The sequence below is a fragment of the Lactuca sativa genome, chromosome 2 (assembly GCF_002870075.4).
Source record: "Lactuca sativa cultivar Salinas chromosome 2, Lsat_Salinas_v11, whole genome shotgun sequence".
Classification (NCBI taxonomy): domain Eukaryota; kingdom Viridiplantae; phylum Streptophyta; class Magnoliopsida; order Asterales; family Asteraceae; genus Lactuca; species Lactuca sativa.
In genome coordinates, this window is record NC_056624.2 from 145,549,982 (window position 1) to 145,569,800 (window position 19,819).

Here is a 19,819-nt window from a genome sequence, read left to right on the forward strand (position 1 = left end):
AAATTCTTATTTGCATGTATTTTAGAGAAAACGTAGATCCAAGGTTTATAGGGTTTCATGTACATCATAGGAGTGTTAGAATGCTCAAAACCCATCAGTGGTATCAAAGACTAGGCTTGTTTGCTTGAATACTTAATGCAAATTGTTGAAAAATCAAAAAATCTTGGTGTCTGGGCAGTGGACTCGCCGAGTCCACAGGGGGACTCGACGAGTCCAAGCATATCTCCATCCTACTCATCGAGTAGGTTCATGCACTCGACGAGTAGGAGGCCCTATGTGCAGTTTTTTGAGTTTGTTTTAGCTGGAATTGGACTAGAATCATTACACTAAACTGTTTTGGACTTATAAAACCTATTTTTGATGTTGTAATGATTATGCTAATCCAATTTCAAATGCTATTCACAAAATTTCAAGTTTTATATGTGTTTATTTGAATCTTGAAATTCTTGATATGGATGTTCATGAACTTATGAGTTTTGTTAGATCATAGGAATTATTTGCAAATTGTTTGTTAGTTAATTCTTGATCTTAATGTTTTTTAATAGAATCCATAATTTGTCCTCAAGTTATGGATTACCAAAAATCTCTTTTTTTAAGTCCATTTAAGAAGTCATAAGTTACACAATTGAAGAGTTTTTTTCATAAATAATTTTATGGACTCCGTAACTTGTCCTCATGTTATGGATGTCCAAGAGTCTCTTCATTAAAGTTTTTTTAAACCTAAATTAAACTCATAAGTTATGAAAATACAAAAGTTTTTGAATTGTTCAAAACTCGCCCTTAAGTTTTGGAATTTGTAAAGTCTCACACAAACTTTAGTTCCAACCCTTAGAGTTTTAAATGTTAAAATTCAACCCTTATACTTTATAGTATTATAAGTTAATAATATATATATATATATATATATATATATATATATATATATATATATATATATATATATATATATATATATATATATACGTATAAGAGTAAGTCAGTTTTATCGTTAGTAGGCCTCATTCACGAAGCCGGTCTATAAGGGGTATAAAGTTATTGCCTATAAAATAGCAACTTAATGGGTGTCCACTCTCACCCACCGCTTCCTTGACTGGTGGAGGGTCGTTAGCCGAATGGGTAGGACAAGGACTATAATTTTCATTAAAAGTATATTGACAAATGTGAGGTAACTAAACCTTTTATAAATTCCCAATCTTAGTTACTTTAGGAAAATGTGAATTTGGTACTAACCCATGAAATTTACACTTTGTACCTTACCAAGTCATTGGTGGAGCGTGTGTGGTTAACCGACACACTAACTTGGACTAGTAAGGATGGCAAAGGGTGACTTAATGTTTATCATAGATCGGTGGAGCGTGTGTGATTAACTGGCACATTGATTAGGTTATAATATTAAGGGTACCAAGTGAATTTGCATGGTTATCCACACCTTGTTTTGTGATCCTCGGCATCCCAGTCACAAAACCTGAAGGGCACAATTGAGATTGAAATTTGCCATTGAAAAGTTCAATGAATCTCAAGAGATCTAGGAGTTTCAAACCAATTAAAACCTAATATTCATTTCATTTTTCATGGTGGAAATTAGTGAATCGTCATTCACCTACCATCAAATATTTTATAGCTTGGATTACGGCATCCCTCTTCCAAGTTATAAAATATTGTGTTGGGTCCTAGCCTTAATATTTCATATCGGGTGTTATATTACGGACTAAAATCAACTAACTTCAATTTCTCCCATTGTAGATGTCTGGTTTAGACAGTTGTGGTCTTCCCAAATCTCTTAAATCAAACTTTCCCTCTTGAAGATGAAGGCCCACAACATCATGCTTCACTTCCTCCACCTCCTCCATTTATTCTCCCTGACCCACAAGCTTGAAGACTTGAAGAGTTCAAAATCACTCAAGACCTACTTACAATGAAACATAAAGATGGAAAACATGTGTACTCATGTCTTAGAGATGAAGTCACACATTGACAGGTTGAGAATGTTAGGTGTCATTGTCCCAAGGAAGTTGGCTATTGGCTGGGTTCTTCAGTCACTTCCTGAGTCATATGGTGAGTTCATTAAGGACTACTATGTGACAGACCACAACATTACCCTTGTTGATCCAACTTATTTGTTTGTTGCTGCCGAATCAACAATGATTTGGCACACTGGAAAAGAAAATTTTGGTGGAAGATCTACTTCCATGGGCATTGAGAATGGTAACATTGGAAGTCCAGAAAAACTTTCTCTTCCCAATAGAAAGGGATTGGCCATGGTTAACCCGGTTGACCAAATGGTAGGGAGAAAGGCTAAATCTGTGATAGTCCCATGTAACATTCCCAAAGAATCTATATGTTTCTATTGCCAAGAGAAGGGGCATTGGTTGCGAAGCTGCCCTAACTACCTGAAAAATCTAAGAGAAGGTAGAATCAAAAATTTTGACTCTGCTTCAGGTAAGTCCACTATCTAACTCTGTTAAGTTCCTAATTGTTTATTATAATTACATGATGTGACTAGGTCGCATTTTGATTTTAGAAAAATCAAGCAAAGGGAAGGAAACTTAAAAGAAGAGTATGCTGACTCTGATCACGAAGATGGATTTCAATCGCATGGTTCGAAGATCGGATTTTTGAGCTGCTGCTTAGGAGTTATGATAGATTGCTAGGAAATATGTAATAGCATAGTTCTCACCTGTAATTGCATTGTAAGGAAAAGTTTTTTCCGCATTGTATAAAGATTTAAAAGTTTTTTGTTTTATTTTATATTATATCTCCTTGCAATGGCATTTATGAAAATTGATGTTTCTATGTTTCTAGCAATATTGGAAATATGATTTCGATTCTCTCATTTGTGGTTGTTGGGTAGTAGATTTATTTTGTATTGCGTCATTGGGCTCGGTTAATAGTCCAAGTTTTGTACTCCGGTTTGGGTCTGTCCAACCGTGAGCTGATAGGGTTTAGTATATAATAATGTGCTTGCATGCATATTAGGTTAACGATTTTAGAACGATTGATAGCATTACGATAACTTTACAGATTTTCTTCATCGTTCTTGTAAACCCTAAATCCTCTACAGTAGAAGTTCTTTATCGAGCTCTTCTGAGGATTGTTTATTAATCATTCGACATCTTTGATCCATTCTTGTGTTCTTGCTATTTACTCGTTTATTTCTTTACCTGTTTTGTAGATCTAATCGATCTTCAAGTTTGTTTTCTACTTATCAATTGGTATCAGAGCAGGAGGCTGTGTAATCGATACACTTCTTTTCTGTGAAAAAGGTTTCGATTAGGGTTATTCTGCATTTATTGATATTTATTGAGCCGTCATCTCATTATTGACGAATCTCGATATTTATTGTTTTACCCTAATCTGATTTATTACAAGTCTGATCTTTAAACAGGTTATTCGATCAATTATGGACGAGTCACAATCCAATCCTATTAATATTTCAAACAGCATTGGATCAACAACGAAGATTCCCATCCTGTACACCCATGATTATGAAGTCTAGGCGCATCACTTTGAAGATTATGTCATAGGATCTGAGGATAATGGATACCTCATCTGGGAAGCAATTGTTTCTGGACCTTTTTCTCACTCAGCAACTTCAAGGGTTATTAAAACTCAAAAGGAGTATAATGATCTTCTGAAAGATGTCAAAGATATTGCGCAACACGAAAAAGATAAATTTCAGTGCAATATCAAAGCGTTAAGATTGATCAGATTCGCTCTTCAATCCGATACTTTTAGGCTGGTGAGTTCATGCACGACGGCAAAAGAAATATGGGACAGGTTACGAGAATTGTACTCTACAGACGAAGATCTTGAACACTCCATTCAAACCTTACTCTTGTCCGAGTTTGGTGAATTCAAGCAAGGAGCCGAAGAAACGGTGACCCAAACATTCGATCGCTTCAATCATCTTCTTAGCAAGATGATCAAACACGACATCGAAAGGAAGCTTATTGAGCAGAAGGTTACGTTTTTGAACGGTCTCAGATCCGAGTGGAGAGCAGTTGTGTCCATAGTTAAAGCACACGGGCAATTTAAATCCTACTCTTTGGCAAAACTGGTGGGCATCTTGAAATCTTAGTAGAAGATCGTGTTACAGGAGAAGAATGTGGTGTCAAGTCTGGGTTCTTTGGCTCTCCTGTCCAAAAGTAAAGTTGTGATGGATGAAGAAGACATCAACTTGGAGGATTATGACCTCACTTCTGAGGACTATGCAATCATGGTGTCAAACCCCAAGAGGTTCATCAAGAACAGATTTCCCACCAACAAAAACCGAAATTGGCAGGGGAGTTACAGTTCTGAAAAGGTTAAAGATGAACCGAAGGCTGAAGAATCAAAGAAGGAACCAAAAGCTGATGGTGATTCTGGAGTAAGCTGCTACTATTGTGGAGGAAAGAACCACTACGCAAAAGACTGCGTCCTCAAAAAGATGGCAGAAAAGGATGAGGAAAAGGACGAAGAAGCTTTGTTGCAGAAAATGCTGGATGAAATTAGGAAGAAGAAATCTACCGCTAATTCTTCTATGAATGCTCTAATTGTGTAGGGTTCGGTAGCTGATGATGAGTTCGGTGGCGTGGAGGTTTGGTCAACCGACTCTGAAGATGATGAAGTGAGGAAGCCTTCTCATGGAAAGGCTTGTGTGGCGAAAGAAGAAAGCAGTGGAGGAAGATGCTTGATGGTATCCGACGTATCTCAGATGAGGGGATACAACACTGATGGTGGGAATGATGACACGAAGGAGCAACAGAACTTGTGCTTTACAGCTAAACCGCTCAGCGTGCAGTTCAACGAGCTCGATGAACTGATTAAGAAGGTACAATCAGTTTTTGTCTCATTTAAAGTCCCATAATGCTCATATGAAAAAGAATTAAAAAGTGTTAATTCAAGAATCTCTCATCTAGATAGTAGTCTTATTCAAACTCGAGTCACCAATTCTAACCTAACTGACCAATTAAGCAGGGTTTCTTCGAAGAGTGAGGAACGGTGGATGTGGATCGAACTGAAGGAGTCGGAATTAATCAAAATAAAAGATGAAAACATTTATTTACAAAGAGACAATTTTAAGCTTTTGAAACAACGAAATGTTTTTTGTTTGATTGCCAAACATCTTTACACTAATATTACTCAGCTTCATTTGGATTGTGAAATAGGACAAAAGATTCATCGCATGATTTTACCCTTCCTTGAGTTTAAGGAGGATGAAATTGATGCTGAGGCATATAATTGTGAGAGTGTTATTTCATCTGAGGATGTTAATCCGACGTACATGTATGGACTGGACAAAATCGAATCTTTTATTAAGTCCAAGGACCATAAGGACATGCTTAAAAACCTTTTGGATGAAAATGATAAACTGAAACTGAGAACCGAAACCATACAAAAATTTGACTCTTTAAACGCCAACTTGAGCTCAGAAAATAAAATTGATGTTGAAAATGCATCTGAGCTTAATGAGGATGACAATATGAGTGAAATTTTTGTAGAGGATATAGTTGACTGTTCAGAATTTGTCAAGAGTGAACCCGAAAACCACAAGAATCTAATTTCAGAAAATTCAGTGGAGTTCGCTCGTATGTCCCAACAAAAGTCCCCGATTCTTGCAAAGAAGGTAGTAGTATATCAGAAAGTAAGAACCACTCCAAATCAGGTGTACAAGGTCACAGGCGTAACCAAACATCAGACTGCTGAACTCACAGCTATTGTAAACCAAGACAATGCTGATGGTTGTGATGAATTCTTCTGGTCAGCTCCCATTGACAATGCTGATGAAACGGTAGGTTTGTCTGAAAGAACTTCATGGAATAGCAAAGGCAGATATGTGCCAGAACCTTTGAATAAACCTGATAGCTTCGATGTGCCAAGTACTAGTGGTACGAAAGATATTCCTCAGAAAAATGAAACTCCCACAAAAGAAGTCACATCCCCAAGTGAAACATCATCAGTTCAGAGTGAACCAACTAAAGAAAAACAAAAACCGAAAGCTAACATCCATCATCAACCGAAGCAGATGAGAAATCAAAAACGTCAAAGGAATCAGAGATACAGGAAGAATCTCTCTGAAAGAAAACAGTTTTGGCAATCTCAGAATGCCTATTTCTCACATCAAGACAAGAACTTGAAGTCAGAGAAAAGTACTGTTGGATCGAAAGAGAGCAACAACAACCGAAAGCAGAGGTTCGGTTCGGAGAAAAACATCAACCGAAAGCAAAGGTTCGTTTCAGAAAATGATTCCAACCGAAAGCAAAGGTTTGGTTCTGAGAATGACTCAAACCGAAAGAAGAAGTTCGGTTCAGAGAACTACATCAACCAAAAGCAAAGGTTCGGTTCTGAAATCAAAAGAGATCCAAACTCTAGGGTCGAACCCTCTGATGATCAAAAGCAAAAGGGTCACCTAGAGTCTCCAGCCAAGAAGTCATCGCAATCTAAGCTCTCTTATTCTAACTCTTCTAATTCTTCAAACTCTTCTAACTCTTCTCCACCTCGTCCTAAATTCCATTCTGTTCCTTCTCAAAAATCTCAATCATCAGCTGAACAAAAGGGAAAACAGAAGGATTCAGTGGTTAAACCAGAGTCAAAACCGAAAGCATCAAATCCCAATAAAATTAAAGTTTTTACCATCAAAAAGAAAGATGAAACAACACTAATAAAAGAACATATTTAGTTGACATCTCTCTTACTATTCCTGTTCCTGTGAAAGGCTCACGTGGACCCAAGAAGCTTTGGGTTCCTAAATCTGCTTAATTTTTGCAGGTTATCAGTGACGAGCAGTTTGATGAAGAATGGTACATTGATAGTGGTTGCTCGTGTCACATGACAGGAAGGAAGGAAAAGCTAAGGGAATACAGGTCTCTTTCAAATGGTGGAAACGTCAAGTTTGGAAACAACTCCTTCGGCACCATAAAAGGCTATGGAATGATTACAAACGGTGATTTCACGATAAGGAAGGTTGCATACGTGGAAGGACTACAACACAACCTCATCAGTGTATCTCAGCTTGTTGGGGGTACCGGTCTCAAGGTCTCATTCGACGATGAGGGTTCTGAAATAATTGAGAAAAAGACGAAAAGAGTTATTCTCAAATCGGAGCGTAAGGGCGAAATGTTTCCTCTAAACCTCAAACCCATCAATGTAAACCTAGCTATCTGCCTATTATCAAAAGCACGATCTGACGAAAGCTAGCTGTGGCACCGAAGGCTCTCTCATCTCATCTTTAAAGACATCAATAAACTTGTCACTGGAGGCCATGTTCGGGGTCTTCCATTGCTCAAGTACGATAGAGATCATTTGTGTGCTGCATGTGAAATGGGGAAGCAGAGTCGTCAAAGTCATCCATCTATAATAAACACTAAAGTTGTTGAACCGCTAGAATTACTTCATATTGATTTGTGTGGTCCTTCATCTATCGAAAGCATCGGTGGTAGCAAGTATATTCTTGTTATTGTTGATGACTTTTCGCGTTTTGCATGGGTGTTCTTTCTGAAGCTTAAATCTGAAGCGACTCACAAGCTAAAAGTGTTCATCAAGCAGATTGAAGTACAGCTGAAGAAGGTCGTTCGCAACATCAGGAGCGACAATGGTCTGGAATTTAAAAATAAAGAATTCGAAGAATTCTTAACAGAAAATGGAATCAGTCACAACTTCTCAGCTCCCTACACACCTCAACAAAACGGGATTGTCGAAAGACGAAACCGATCTTTGTATGAAGCAGCCCGAACCATGCTAAGTTTCGCTTCCTTACCTTTATATTTTTGGGCTGATGCTATTTCTGCTGCTTGTTATACACAGAATAGGTCATATCTCAACAAGCGCTTCACTCTCACTACTTATGAGATCATCAACAACAGGAAGCCAAATGTGAAGTTTTTCCATGTGTTCGGTTCACGGTGTTTTATCTTCAATTCTAAAGAACACCGCAACAAGTTCGATGTCAAAGCCGACGAAGGGATATTTCTGGGCTATTCTCTCACTTCTAAAGCGTACATAGTATTAAACAAGCGTTCGAGGAGAATAGAAGAAACTTACTACGTGACTTTTGATGATAGCTATGTCAAAAAGCTAAGGGCCAACGAAGACACAGCTGGAGAAATCTTTCCTCAAACTGGCCAAGTCACAGCCTCGATCGCTAATCTATTCGAGAAGTTCATGGAGCTCTTTGATGAACCAGAGAAGGCCATTCTCTCTGAAGCCAGTGCAGCAGACAACAAGGTAGATCATATGAAGCAAAGTGTTGAAGACGCTACAAGGAGAATGAATGAAGGAGGATCAAGTTATGACGAGCCTCCATCACCCAATGCTTCAGTTGAGGGGGAGGATCCGCCATCATTATCCCAGTCGAGCTCACAAGTTGAGGGGGAGCTAAGGTCTCAAACTATTCCCGAAAGCACTTTGCCAACCTTAAGCACTTCGCCAACCGAAAGTGCCTCACCATCCGAAGGTGCATCAACGCCCGAAAGCTTAGCACCACAAGAAACCACTGTAGCCCAAGATTCTAAAGACATTCCTGTAAGATCATCTATCGAGGGGGAGCATGCTGATATGTCTTACGACTATGAAAGCCAGTCCGAACCAGAAGAAATGATAAACACTGAATTAGATCCAACCTTTGATCCAAACTACCCTCCTCTCACCAAATGGACCAGAGATCATCCTGTCTCTCAAGTTGTTGGTGATGTATCTGAAAAGGTTCTGACTCGATCACAACTCAAGGCAAAACAGACTTCCTTGTTTTCAAAAGTCGATTTCTGCATGTTTAACTCATTCGTATCAAAAGTTGAACCAAAGACAGTTAACACTGCTCTTGATCACTCCGATTGGGTTCAAGCTATGCAAGACGAACTGAACGAATTTGAAAGGAACAAAGTTTGGCGACTTATTCAACCTCCTCCAGATGCCTCGGTTGTTGGTCTCAAATGGGTCTCCAGGAACAAAATGGACAAGGAAGGGAACGTTATAAGGAACAAAGCTCGTCTGGTAGTGAAAGGATACTGTCAGGAGGAAGGCATTGACTATGAAGAGACTTTCGCTCCTGTAGCTAGGCTGGAATCCGTAAGAATCTTTCTAGCCTATGATGCCCACAAAAACTTTGAGGTCTATCAAATGGACGTCAAGTGTGCATTTCTCAATGGAGAACTCGAAGAAACTGTGTATGTGGAGCAACCTCCTGGATTCGTGAACGAAAAGTATCCTAATCATTGTCACATTTTGGATAAAGCCGTGTATGGACTGAAACAAGCTCCGAGAGCCTGGTATGAAACGCTGACTAAATTTTTAAAGATTTCCAAAATTCAAGCAAGGTTCGGTTGACCCAACCTTCTATCGTAAAAAGGAAGGTAACCACCTTATGATCGTTCAAATTTATGTCGATGATATCATCTTTGGCTCAACGAGTCCTAGCCTAACAGTTGAATTCCGAAAGCTGATGGAGACTAAATTTGAAATGAGCTCAATGGGTCCTATTAACTTTTTCCTTGGTTTAAATATTAGACAGGGACCCGAAGGCATCTTTATTAATCAGGAAGCTTAGACGAAAACTCTCTTAGCAAAATTTGGCATGATGGGAGATTCAAAAGTCAAAGTTCCAATGGCGTTCGGCACCAAGCTCACTCCATCCCTGGATAAACCGGCTGTTGATATTACGCTTTATCATCAAATGATAGGCTCTCTAATGTATCTCACTGCTAGTAGGCCTGACATAATGTTTTCTGTTTGTTACTATGCTAGATTTCAGGCAAACCCACGTGAACCTCACATGCTTGCAGTGAAGAACATTTTACGATATTTCAAGCGAACTACCTCTTTAGGTCTATGGTACCCTTCCAACTCAGGCTTCTTCGTTCACGCCTACTCAGATGCAGACCTTGGAGGTTGTGGACTCGACAGGAAAAGCACCACTGGCGGCTGCCAATTCCTTGATGGGAAGTTGGTTAGCTGGCAGTCAAAGAAACAAACGTGCGTGTCTTTGTCTACAGCTAAAGCAGAATACATTGCAGCTGCATCCTGTACCTCACAAGTGATTTGGATCCAGAGTCAACTTCGAGACTATGGACTCAATATGAAAAAGATCCCACTATATTGTGACTCTGAAAGTGCAATTAGGATCTGTCATAACCCAGTGCAACACTCCAAAACCAAACACATAGCACTGAGGTATCACTTCATCAAAGATCATGTGGAAGATGGAAACGTTGAAGTACACTTTGTTAGAACCACTGATCAACTGGCTGATGTCTTTACCAAAGCTCTTCCTGAAGCGTCATTCAACAAAATACTACAAGGGCTAGGTTTGATGGAATCAGAGTCAGTACCACAAACTACCTTTCAAACTCAAATGTCAGAAGCGAAATAGACCGAACGTTCGGGTTCGGTTGAATCATCTGCACTCACTCATCATTTCAAAGGTAGTTTTCCTGGTTGTAAATTTCATGTACAAAGTTGTTTATCTTATTGTTCAAAGTATTTTCTTTTTGAAAGTCTAAATTCCTTGGTTTTCCAAAATTTTTCAAAACCAAAATCAACCGAAGGTTCGGGTTCGGTTTTTCAAAATTTTTCAAAACCGAAACCAACCGAACGCTCGGGTTCGGTTTTTCAAAATTTTTCAAAACCGAAACCAACCGAACGCTCGGGTTCGGTTTTTCAAAATTTTTCAAAACCGAAACCAACCGAACGCTCGGGTTCGGTTTTCCAAAATTTTTCAAAACCGAAACCAACCGAACGCTCGGGTTCGGTTTTCCAAAATTTTTCAAAACCGCAACCAACCGAACGCTCGGGTTCGGTTTTTCAAAATTTTTCTCAACCGAACGCTCGGATTCGGTTACAAAATATTCCAAAGTTTTTTTTTATCTTTTTATTTTATTTCTCAGTCTTATTTTTTTTATCATTTATTTTTTTTTATATCAAAAATTCCAAAAATAATTATTTTCTTCTAATATCAAAAACTGCAAAAATATTTTGTTCTTCATTTGCTTTTTGTCTTTAATTTTTATATGTGTGTTCGTTCGTTTATGGGGAAATATTTGTTAGATTAGTTAAGTGTCCCTAGAAGCATGCTGCTGTATATGCCCAAAGCCTCATCAGATTCTGAATAATAGCCTTAATGACTTGGTATACACAAACCTTGTCTTCCCAATTAGGCTACTACTCTCTTATTCTAATCGTGAGCTACCTAACTCTCTTCTCACATGAGATAAGAGTTTTCTGCTTGGTCCTTCTTTTCCCAGCAGAGGTACTTTTCTTTCTTACACCATCTCCATTACATTTCTCCATTAAATTCGTTTCCTCAACGTAACCCTTGAGACTCTCAGAAATTACCAATGAGGTTTATGGTTACTCAAAAACTGTGTTTATGATCTTAGTTTCGTGCCACTACGAGCTGAGTGAAACCCAAAATTCAATACCAAATCTGAATTGACGGTGAACAATTAATTTGCTCAAGTTTTCACTAATGAATTGACAGATGTATCTTCATAAAATCTCAAATTTTTATTTTGTGTGATTCCTATGAAATTGTTAAACACCATAACATTTCTTCCCTTGGGATCCAGTTTTTAATTCTTTTGTTGAGATTTTATATTTTCCAAGCCACTTTCAAATCATTTCCTACCTACTTGTTCAACAGACTACACCAGTCTCACAAGTACTTTGTTCACTTTCTATCTTATTTCAAGCTTAGGACTGTTGAATCAAAGCCAAAGCCACCCTAAAATGCCCAATTAAAAGAAGCCTTTCAACACTTCTTAATAAGTGTCTGATCGTTATTCAACGGGAAACCATACAAACACTTTAAGGTCTCTCTTGACTTTGAAGGAAGAGATTCGTGCCCGGGATTATTTGTTTCGTGTCTTTATTGACATCACAATTATTCCCAAAAAGATTTGCTTTATTTCTTTTCTTTTACACTCTTAGCACGAGAATCCTTGATTTTCCAAAATTCTGGTACTAATGATTACAGGCTGTTTAATTGAATTGGTGGTTAATTATAAGCTGTGGTTAAAATTAATCCACGTGGGCATTTTATTCAAAAGATGTCGTTACACTTTAATGGGATAAGATGAAGAGTTGCTGACTCAGGCGGGAGATTACTTGATTTGATTTCAAACGGCGGAACAGGGAAAGCGTGCGAATTTGAAACGGTTCCTCTCTGGCACAGAAAGGCGCGTGTGGATTTGAAACGGTTTAGCAGAAACGGCGCTTGATGGGAGGCGTGCTCTTCAGAATCTGACACTCTCTCTCATGCGTGATCATCGGTTCCAGAACTGTCACGCATCAGTCACTCCGAAAAACTCTTGGTATTTCGATGGAAGATTTGGGCAGATTTTTCTCTCTCCTTAAACCCACTATAAAAAGCGACATCCTCTCCCATTTACCTCTTTACTGCATCAAAATTCCCAAGAGAGCAAAAATTCCCTGAAACCTAACTGTTCATCATCTTCTTCCCATCTTCAACAATGGCAGATTCATCCTCCGTTCACGCTACTTCTCACATCCTTCCCATTCGCCCTCAACAGTGTCTCGTAATCGATTTAACCCCTCAAGCATATGACTCCTACATGTTCCCAATCATCGAGTGCTTGAAGTATTCACCAATAGCACCTGCACTTTCAAGGGTGGAATCAGTGCCCATGGAGCTCTTATCGCAGATTTATGCGACTGCACACTATGATAAAGTGGTCGATAGGATCTTCTTCGAAGTTTCTAATCACAAAGCCTCTATTTCCAAGCAACGATTTGGCTCACTGCTAGGGTTTGAGGCTGACCCTTCAAGGGTTAATCCGGAGACAATTCCGTTGGGGCACCTCTTCAATATGTTCTACAATATGGGGTACACGGAGGCCCTCACCTCTGTCGCAAAGTTCAAAAAGTCTTTTTTACCGCCACAGTGGAATGGAATGTTCACTGTGCTTTTCAATGGTCTCTCAGAAAGGAGCTCAGGTTCAGATGGCTCCAGTCGACTCTTCCTATCCACTCTGTACGGAGTTTACAACGGCGTCAACGTCGACTATGGGTTGGTTCTCTGGCAACAACTCATCCAAATTTTATCTTCTTCTTCACGACATTCTGAGGTGTCGTATGCAAGGTTTTGGACCCTTATTACTAAGTGGGCGATGGATAAGCACAATGTCCCCACTATTGCCGGTGCACCGATGTCTTCGATTGGTACATTCCATACCACAAAGATCATCGTCTCAGATGCATCGAAATTCCCTTTCAATGGTTCCATCCCGGAAACCATGTACGCTGATGTTCCAGCTGACAGCAGGATCATCCGGACCTACAAGGAGTTCAAGAAGTCTGGTCCGAGGGATCTCACGCCGAAGATGCTAAATTCTATTCACGATGCCGATAAGCCTGCTCCGAGAGGCAAAAAGGCAGATAAAGGCAAGCAGGTGGCAAAAGGGGCTAAAGGCCCTTCTCCTAGGAAGACGAAATCAACGAAAGCTGCTCAGTCCCCGCAGCAGAAGAGGCGAAAGACTCAACCCAAGCGAAAACTCATTATCGCTTCCTCTTCAAGTGAGTCGGAGGGTGAGAGTTCGGATTTGGATGGCTCTCCAAGAGGCGACACCCCTCCAACAGGCAACACCCCACCCAGATCACCTACCCCTGAAATGGAAATCCATAACTCACCAATTCCCTCTCCGACTCAAACAATTCCTACTTCCATTCCCACCATAAACCCCTCTACCAACATTCCTAAAACCTCATTCCCTATACCACCACCCATTTTCACCGATGCAACAACAACATCAACTGCAAAGGTTACAACCAACGTATCTGATACGGGGGTTCATACCGATGCAACTGAACCACCGCCAGCAACCGAAACCATACACACAACCGAAACCCAACAACCACCCGAACCTACCCACACTCAACAACCACCCGAGCCTACCCCCACTCAAACTCAACCTGAACCTACTCATACCACAACACCACCAGCTTCACCACCACCACCATCTCCCGGTCATGCCTCTGATGGAGATAACCCTTTCCTTGGCGGGGAGAACATGACATTTGATTCGGTCTACTACAGTCCGTTTCAGGTGCAAAGCGACGATGATGAGGATGCTCCGATAACAAAGAAGCACCTTAAGGAGCTGCATGAGAAGGTTGACTTGCTCATTGCTTCCTCCTCCAATTCTCAATCATCTCTCTGAAGCTGCTCTTCAGAAGATTGTTGATGCCTTCTCCAGGGCTCAGCATGATTCGGTCGCTTCTGCCACCGTTTCCATAGATGCCTCGACGAAAGCTTGTGAGGCAGCGACCGAAAAAGTCAATAAACTATTCTCTGACGTCTCTACCCTGTTACAATCTTTGCAGGAGAGTGCCACTGCTACCAAGACAACGTTGGAACCAATTGTTCAACAGTTGGCCATGTTTGTCTCCACGGAGTTGAAGTCATTTGCCACACTTCGCCAATCGTTCAGTGACGACAACTTTGCCCTTCGTATCTCTATCGACGAGCGCCTCTCTAAACTCCAAGAGGATCTTGCCGCTGAAAACTCGTTGATGGACGTTCTAGCAAGGAAGACCACTACCCTAAAGGTCAAGAGTGCTCAACTTTCAAATTCTCAGCAACAAATTGACGCTCTTCGATCCGAACGGGAGGTAATCAGGACGTGTGTTTCAGATGTACACTCAACTATATCCAACATCCTTGAAGCGCACGATCCGATCCTGAACCATTCTGTGAGGCGTACCCTTGCAGAGAAACTTTCTCCTGCCCTGGATCTACTAAGTAAAATTGAAGGGCTACCCAGTTTCGTGTCCACTCCGAAACAAGGGGGAGAAAAGGAGTCCGGATCACAACCCCCTCATTCCTCGAAGGCAACTCACACGACCGAACCTCCTCCTACAGGCCAAGCCTCTGGTTCGGGTGTGAAGGATAAAGGCTAGAAACTTGCAGAGGATGAAGAGGAAGAAGATCAAGAAACTATTGCCGACTTGCTGAAATGCAAAAGTCGTCGCAATACGGAAGATGATAATATTCGTGTGGCAAGACAAGCTGAAGAAGCTGAACACAAACAGAAAGAAGCCCACGACCTTCTCGAGAGCAAGAAGACTCTTTTCCCTGCTTGGACTCTCGAGAGGATGATAAAGGAGGCAATCGATACTCCGAGTATCTTATGGCTTGAACCGGTAATCTCCTTTGACTGCTACAACTCCATCGACTCTCATTTCGACATGCCCTTAACCCGAAAGGCGTTCATCTTTCACACCTTCGCCAACATTGCTGAGTTCCCTCATCCTCATCCGGAGGTTGATTGGGAATTGATTGAGTTCTATCTGAAGGCCGCTCAACCCCAGTACCAAACCTGGAGCGCTCAGAAGATCATCAACGTTCGGGTTCTAAAGCCATATACTGAAGGGAGATTTATCAACGTTCGGTTCAAAGTGATCAGAGGGTCTGCAAAAACCGAACATGCCATCTCTTTAGCAGATCTACCGAACCTCAACCCCCATGACTGGATCGTTCTGCGCAACATCCTATTGACTAATGAGGCTGAATATGGTCCGATCATTGACCATCTCAAAAGGATGTTGGTGTGCTATATCATGGAGGTAGCCCTGATGGATCAGGAGATTGCATTTGTCTTCAAGAACAAACCGAAGATCTCTCCTGTTGGCTCGGCTAGTGATCTGAACCAGATGAAGATGGGAAAAATTGACCCAAGGCGAAACTCCGTCATGTTCACTAGGAGTGAAGGACAGAAATGTCTCTTTGCCTTAGCGGATAAACATCTTTATACCACTGCTTGTCTTGAGCATGTGTTGGGGATCATCCACAGGTGTAAAGAAAATACAGCGGATGATATCAAATATTTTGATGATATGATACAGTGGTACATCCGATTCAGACAGACAATCCTCGCCTTTATCTCGCGTCTGTTTGAGACTGTAAAGAAGAAGGCTCCCGCTGCTGGCCCAAGTAAGAAGACAAAGTGATCTCGCTCCAATTGACGCAAAGGGGGAGATTGTTGGGTAGCAGATTTATTTTGTATTGCGTCATTGGGCTCGGTTAATAGTCCAAGTTTTGTACTCCGGTTTGGGCCTGTCCAACCGTGAGCTGATAGGGTTTAGTATATAATAATGTGCTTGCATGCATATTAGGTTAACGATTTTAGAACGATTGATAGCATTATGATAACTTTACAGATTTTCTTCATCGTTCTTGTAAACCCTAAATCCTCTACAGTAGAAGTTCTTTATCGAGCTCTTCTGAGGATTGTTTATTAGTTATTCGACATCTTTGATCCATTATTGTGTTCTTGCTGTTTACTCGTTTATTTCTTTACCTGTTTTGTAGATCTAATCGATCTTCAAGTTTGTTTTCTACTTATCAGTGGTAGTGTCTAAATTTACAAAATAAGGAAAGATTCTCATCACCCAAGTTTCAATTGGATAGAAACTTGGAATCACGTAGGCTATATTGTATGATGAATGATAATTTTCATCTTTGGAAAGTTGAGACTAATTCCTTGATCACATGTATATGTGAGTCAAGTAAAGGACTAGGGGATCGGGTACACTGGATGTACGCTGGTTAAAGTCCACCACAAAGATCGATAAGACTATTTGTCATGATTTACTCAAGTTTAGTAAATATGGGTATACTTACAAGTTTAAGTATAATTCTGAAGCATTGTAAAAGAGTCAATGTATGGCAGGATGAATGGGAAGAATCAAATTAGGCAGAAAGATAAAACTTTCTCAAATCTGAAAAAATGGGAGAGTACTTTAGTATCATGTTTTATGATCATCTTAATGATTATGAAACCATATCACAATTGATCCTCTAAGGACATCTTACTGCATTCTTATGGCTAAGAAAGAGGATTCATGAATTGTTGAATTGGTTAAATCAAGAAGATGAATCATACTTCGTTCCAAAAACAATCCTTGGAGTTTTACTCCAAGATTGTGACTTGAGTGACATGTCTTAAAGAAGGTTTAAAACACTTATCAAATGTAGAGTAAAAGTTTTTCCACTTTTGTACATTTGAAATTGGTAAGTTATGATGTATTAGATAAGATAAAGACCAACTATGACCAATTGTGTGAAGTGTTTGTAAGAATCCACACTAAGTCTTGAATATTTGTTTATTTGTCAAGGAATGGTTCTTGACAAGAGAATCTTATATGTCAAGAGGACAGTGGGAGTCGTAAAGGTCTTGACAAGTTTCAAGAACTAATCAAGAGTAAACATATAGTTTATCACTAGCACACGACTTTTGGTTTGTAACCTATAGTGTTGACATAATTCTTGTTTATGTGCCTATTCCGGTAAAGTTGACTATGTATGTGAGTTTTGTGAGTTTTCAATTGTTTGCATAACAACTTGGAAGCAATGGTAGGCCATTGTGCTACCTAGAGACAAGAAATTAAGATTTAAGAATTTAAATCGATATGGTTTTGATTTTGTCACTAACCTTATCTTGTGATTATAGATGTGACAAATTCTCATGGATGGGAACACATACACCACAAAATCTAAGTGTCATAAGGTTTCTTTCCGTTTCATGAAAATGATGGTGAGGAAACGCTTTCACTAAGTAGATTTTAAGTAGATAGCAGTTGTGATATTTGCATCCTCAAAGTCATTAGCGGAGTGTGTGCGGTTAACTGGCACACTAACATGTTGGATTAGTGTCTAAGTCCATAACTATAATTGGTATGTACTTGACCCGACTCGGCATGGTTCATTTGGGTTGCATGGCATCGGAACATTTGGATAGACCGTTTACGAGAAGAGGACATTTGTGACATATTAATATATGATAAGTTTTAATATATTAATATGAAATCAAGTTATTTATTGATCAAGAATTAATTCGGACTTAATTTATTGATCAAAAGGAGACTAAATAAATACATGGGGGTTGATTGTGTAAATCATTCATTCTTATATATGTGGGCTTATGATCAATGATTCCTTATGTTGGGTTTAACCCATGTGGTGATCCATGGATACTCCATGGAGGTTGAAACCCATAGAGCATAAGGAATAGGTAAAGTCATGGATTACATGGTGTAACCCTAATGAGCACACTATATAAGGACCCCTTAAGCTCAAGAAATTAGCACAAGTGGTACATATATGAGGGCTAGCCAATTTGAGCATGAGTTTCTTCTTCTCATGGTTATTCCAAGTGTTGATGATGTTGTGTGAACCATTTGAGGTGTCACGCTTGGGGCACTAGGCTCACAAGCTTCATGGAATCAAGCTACATCAACAAGGTATGTATTCTATCTATTTTATTACCCAAGTATCAAAGATTGTATGCTAGTTAGGGTAATACCTTGGAATATTCATATTTGCATGTATAATAGAGAAAACATAGATCCAAGGTATTTAGGGTTGCATGTACACTTAGGAGTGTTAGAATGCTGAATACCCAACAGTGGTATCAGAGCCTAGGCTTTTTTTCTTGTTATACTTGCAAAAATGGCTGAAAAATAAAATTTTGTTGTTGTCTGAACATTAGACTCGCCGATTTGCTTCATGCACTCGACGAGTTGAACCCCCAGACAGCATATCTTCGACTGTTTTGGCTGGAATTGGACTAGGAACATTACCCTAAGCTGTTTTTGGTCATATAAACTTGTTTTTGATGTGGTAATGTTCATGATAATCCAATTTCAAAGATAATTGTCAACAGATTCATGTTTTGTATTAGTTTAAGAGGTATGCTACTTACATGGAAAACGTTGATGTGAATTATCTTTGTTCATATGAGTTGCTTAGATTAATAGAAAGGTTACTTGATTATTTGTTTTCAATCCATGTTAATCTAATAGTTGATTCTAAAATATTTTTTTTTAACTTGTCCTCAAGTTATATGAAAAGTCACATTTAAGAATCATAAAACTCATAAATATTCCATAAGTTATGAATAAAGGAAAAGTCATATTCTTTTAACAGTTTAAAGTCTTCCATAACTTGTCCTCAAGTTATGGAACTTGAAGAGTTTTTTAATTAAAACTACTTTAAGCACATAATTTATGGAATTGAAATGTTTTGAATAGTTCAAAACTTGTCCTGAAGTTTTGGAATTTTAAAATTTTTTTTCATGAATACTTTAATTCCAAATTAAGCCCTTAGGATTTTAAAAGTTAAAATTCAACCCTTATACTTTATAATATTATAAGTTAATAATATATATATATATATATATATATATATATATATATATATATATATATATATATATATAAGAACAAGCCGTCTAACCATTAGTAGGTCTCATTCACGAAGCCAGTCTATAAGGGGGGTATAAGGTTACTGCCTATAAAATGGCAGTTTAATGGGTGTCCACTCTCACCCACCACTTCCTTGACTGGCGGAGGGTGTTAGCTGAACGGGTAGGACAAAGACTAGAATTCTCCTTTCATTAAAAGTATCATTGATAAATACTAAGTAACTAATTTTTTTTTTATCAATTCCCAAACCTTAGTTACTTAGGAAAATGTGAATTTGGTGCTAACCCATGAAATTACACTTTGCACTTTGCTTAAGTCATCTAGTGGAGCGCGTGTGGGTAACCGGCACACTAACTTGATTTAACAAGGTAGGCAAAGGGTAACTTAATGTTTATCATAGTATCGGTGGGGCGCGTGTGGTTAACTAGCACATCGATTGAGTGATAAATATTAAGGGTACCAAGTATATTTGCATGGTTATTTACACTTTGTTTTGTGATCCTCGGCATCCCAGTCACAAAACTTGAGAGGGCACACTCGAGATTGAAACATGCCATTGAACAGTTCAATGAATCTCAAAAGATCTAGGAGTTTCAAATCCAAGTAAAACCTAATTAAATTATTTCGT